The sequence below is a fragment of the Pan paniscus genome, chromosome 5 (assembly GCF_029289425.2).
Source record: "Pan paniscus chromosome 5, NHGRI_mPanPan1-v2.0_pri, whole genome shotgun sequence".
Classification (NCBI taxonomy): Eukaryota; Metazoa; Chordata; class Mammalia; order Primates; family Hominidae; genus Pan; species Pan paniscus.
This window is the reverse complement of record NC_073254.2, coordinates 132,628,198-132,632,529: the sequence shown is the minus strand read 5'-3', so window position 1 is coordinate 132,632,529 and position 4,332 is coordinate 132,628,198. Positions and strand designations below refer to the sequence as shown.

The 4,332-nt window shown below is 42.4% G+C and overlaps 1 pseudogene; it reads left to right on the top strand.

Moving 5' to 3' along the window:
- Positions 1-733: 733 nt before the first annotated feature.
- LOC100985686 (proliferation-associated protein 2G4-like) lies at positions 734-2,595 on the top strand (annotated as a pseudogene).
- The last annotated feature ends 1,737 nt before the right edge of the window (positions 2,596-4,332 follow it).

The following is a 4,332-nucleotide window of genomic DNA, read 5'->3' as shown; positions in this document are numbered from 1 at the left end:
TTTTAGCTCATTTTACATCCCAGCTATTTTTTCTTGTGTCCAATATAATTCATCTGAAGAGGCTTCATTCTACTCAATCACTATTGCTTTCATGTCATTCATTCTTTAAACATTTATTTATTGAGTAGATATTATGTGACACCAGATACTCAAAGTACTAGTAATACAACACTCAACTCCAAGACAGTCAAAGTCTTTACTTTCTTGGTAGTTACATTCACGTTGATGAAGGTAGACAGTAAGCAAATAGCCAATATATCAAGAATACAATAAGAATATGAAAGTGCCAAGGTGAAAATATATTAAGGTGCTATGCCGGTGAAACACCAAGGGACTGCAGTTTAGTTAATTAAAAAGTTTTCACCGAAGTTTGAGTTGAGACCTGAATGGCAAGAAGGAGTCAAGAATGAGAAGGAAGCTCTGGGGAAACAGCTTTCCAGCTGAGGAAATAACTAATGCAAACACCCTAAGTTAGGATCCCGCTTGGCATGTTCATAGAAAAAGAATGTCTTTCTTTCCTCAATTCTCAAAATTTTAAGGTGTGGTATGCTTGTCTCTTTCATTTAAATATCTGTGGATGACGCTCGCCTGCCTGCCCGCTCCCTTGCTAGCTCGCGCTTTCGCTCGCCCTCTCCTCAAGGATCCAGGGGGCTCTGACCACAACCTGCGGCAAGGAAGGGAGACAGAGGCGGCAGCTCAGGAGAAATGAGGCTGCAGTGGTGGTGGTAGGAAGATGTAGGGTGAGGACGAGCAGCAGAAGCAAACTATCGCTGAAGACCTGGTTGTGACCAAGTATAAGATGGGGGGCGACATTGCCAACCGGGTACTTAGGTCCTTGGTGGAAGCATCTAGCTCAGGTGTATTGGTACTGAGCCTGTGTGAGAAAAGTGATGCCGTGATTATGGAAGAAACAGGGAAAATCTTCAAGAAAGAAAAGGAAATGAAGAAAGGCATTGCTTTTCCCACCAGTATTTCAGTAAATAACTGTGTATGTCACTTCTCCCCTTTGAAGAGTGGCCAGGATTATATTCTCAAGGAAGGTGACTTGGTAAAAATTGACCTTGGGGTCTATGTGGATGGCTTCATCGCTAATGTAGCTCATACTTTTGTGGTTGATGTGGCTCAGGGGACCCAAGTAACAGGGAGGAAAGCAGATGTTATTAAGGCAGCTCACCTTTGTGCTGAAGCTGCCCTACGCCTGGTCAAACCTGGAAATCAGAACACACAAGTGACAGAAGCCTGGAACAAAGTTGCCCAGTAATTTAACTACAAGCCAATAGAAGGTATGCTGTCACACCAGTTGAAGCAGCATGTCATCGATGGAGAAAAAACCGTTATCCAGAATCCCACAGACCAGCAGAAGAAGGACCACGAAAAAGATGAATTTGAGGTATATGAAGTATACGCTGTGGATGTTCTCGTCAGCTCAGGAGAGGGCAAGGCCAAGGATGCAGGACAGAGAACCCCTATTTATAAATGAGACACCCCTGAAGAGTATGGACTGAAAATGAAAACTTCACGTGCCTTCTTCAGTGGATGGAAAGGCGTTTTGATGTCATGCTGTTTACTTTAAGAGCATTTGAAGATGAGAAGAAGGCTCGGATAGGTGTGGTGGAGTGCGCCAAACATGAACTGCTGCAACCATTTAATGTTCTCCATGAGAAGGAGAGTGAATTTTTTGCCCAGTTTAAATTTACAGTTCTGCTCATGCCCAGTGGCCCCATGCGGATAACCAGTAGTCCCCTCAAGCCTGACCTCTACAAGTCTGAGATGGAGGTCCAGGATGCAGAGCTAAAGGCCCTGCTCGAGTTCTGCAAGTCGAAAAACCCAGAAAAAAAAAAAAAGAAGGCCTCCAAGACTGCAGAAAATGCCACCAGTGGGGAAATATTAGAAGAAAATGAAGCTGGGGACTGAGGTGGGTCCCATCTCCCCAGCTTGCTGCTCCTGCCTCATCCCCTTCCCACTACACCCCAGACTCTGTGAAGTGCAGTTCTTCTTCTCCACCTAGGACATCCAGCAGAGTGGGGGTCTCCCTGCCTCCACCCCAGTTACCCAACCCACTCCTTTCCAACAACAACCGGCTCCAACTGACTCTGGTCTTGGGAGGCAAGGCTTCCTGGCCACGGAAGACTACTTTAGATGAAAAAAAGAAATTGAATAATAAAATCAGGAGTCAAAATTCATCGTCTTCAAGCCCCTCTTTCTAGCCTTTTCTACTACTCTCTGCTTGGTCAAGGTTTGTGACCCTACTACAGAACCAGGCTAAATTGGCCACCACCACTGAAAACTCAGCCAAATTTTTTTATACCATTCTGATGTTAGCATTTTTTCATCTGTTTGGGGCTTTTTCCTCTTTTTTCCATTCTCCCCAAGTATTTTATCTGGCTTCAAAATTAGGATTATTTTTCAGATTGTTTTTATTCAGTGTGGCAAATTCCTCATCTGATTCAGGCTGTCCAGCCAGGCCCCTCCCATTTTAGGAGCTGGAGCCTTCATTTATGAAGTGATTCTTATCTATGAAATGGATCCGAATTTGTCAATCTTTTTTCTTCCATTTTCACAAAGCTGTAAAGAAATAATCCATCTCAACCTCACCCTTTTCTCTGGAGTCAGTGGGGTCTTCCCTGCTCCATTCTACAGAAAACTGAGCTGGAAGCTCAACTGGTTTTGTTCACTGTTTGAAATATTGTGATCTCCTTCCCTTGAAAGAAAAACCAAGAACCAGAGGAGTAGACTCTCTGAAGATACAACTCCTGGCTTTCTGAAGCTATGGACTTGGATTAAATTTCTAGGGGTTTGTAGGGAAAGGTGACAAATTTCAGTACATCTGGCATGCTGTCCCAGGAAACTAGGGCTCCTACTAATTTATGAGGTTTTTAAACACATTGAAAATGACACGACATTAAAATAAATTTGAATTTTCTCATAAAAATAAAAATAATAAATAAATAAATATCTGTGGATAATAATAGAAATAAAATAGAAATGGCCTTATTTATAAAATGAAATTTTACATGCTTTTATTTAATTTTTTTAAAAAGTTTCTGGCCGGGCACAGTGCCTCACACTGTAATCCCAGCACTTTGGGAGGCTGAGGCGAGTGGATTGCGAGGTCAGGAGATCGAGAACAGCCTGGCTGGCGTGGTGAAACCCCGTCTCTGCTAAAAATACAAAAATTAGCTGGGAGTGTTGGTGTGTGCCTGTAATCCCAGCTACTTGGGAGGTTGAGGCAGGAGAATCGCTTGAAACAGGGAGTTGGAGTTTGCAGTGAGCCGAGATCGCGCCACTGCACTCCAGCCTGGCGACAGAGTGAGACTCCATCTCAAACACACACACACACACACACACACACACACACACACAAATGAGTTTCTTAGGAGAAATCGTCACAAAGGCTGAGGAACTAGACAAGTGGCCTCAAACCTTTTTTTTGCTGATACATAATGATCGTATACCTTCCTGAGGTACATGCAATATTTTAACACATGCATACAATGTGTAGTGATCAAATTAGGGTAATTGGGATATACAGTGCCTCATATGTTTGCCCTTGCTTTGTGTTGGGAAAATTCCAAATCTTTCTTTCAGCTATTTTGAAATGTACAATAAGTTATTGTAACAGTAGTTTCCCTCCTGGGCTATCAAACACTGGAACTCAACTCTTGATCTGTGTATTGCACTTGGGGATTTTATAATTAAAGCCCCATTGCTACGACACAGACAGCACCCAAGGGCTTGCTAATCACCTTTAAAACTCCAGTCCAAATTTAGGCAAAATTCCTTCGTGTGCTTTCCTTTCGTATAGTTGAGATAGGCCAGCATAACTAGAAGTGCTCCCAGAAGGTTGGTATTGCCACTAGACACCAAGCTGGCCTCTGAAACAGGCTGCCTTGGTCCAGATTGTTTTCTTCTTTGTTCCAAATCTGAGCTAAAGCTATCTCTTGCCTTTTCACCAACAAATTCAAAACATCCTTCCTTCAAAAAGTACCCACGTTTCCTGATTTGAAATTGCCAGCAACATTAATGTAATTTAAGAGACAGACTTGATTCAGAGCTAATGGGCAGGACTGTGCTAAATGACACAGTAACTTGGTTCCACCCACTCTATCATGGCCATTGGATGTGACCTTCCCCACTCAAAAGCTTATTATAAAAGAGTTACTTTCTCAGCTTTCTCTGTTGATGGAGTATAAGTAGCCAAACACATTCAAGTTATCAAAATGCATATGAGTTCATCTTTTAGCCAATTAATTTACTTGTAAAGATTTGGCCTATTAAATAATTTGTCCAAAATGATAAAAAGGAATATAAGGGTGAGGATGAACTGTATTT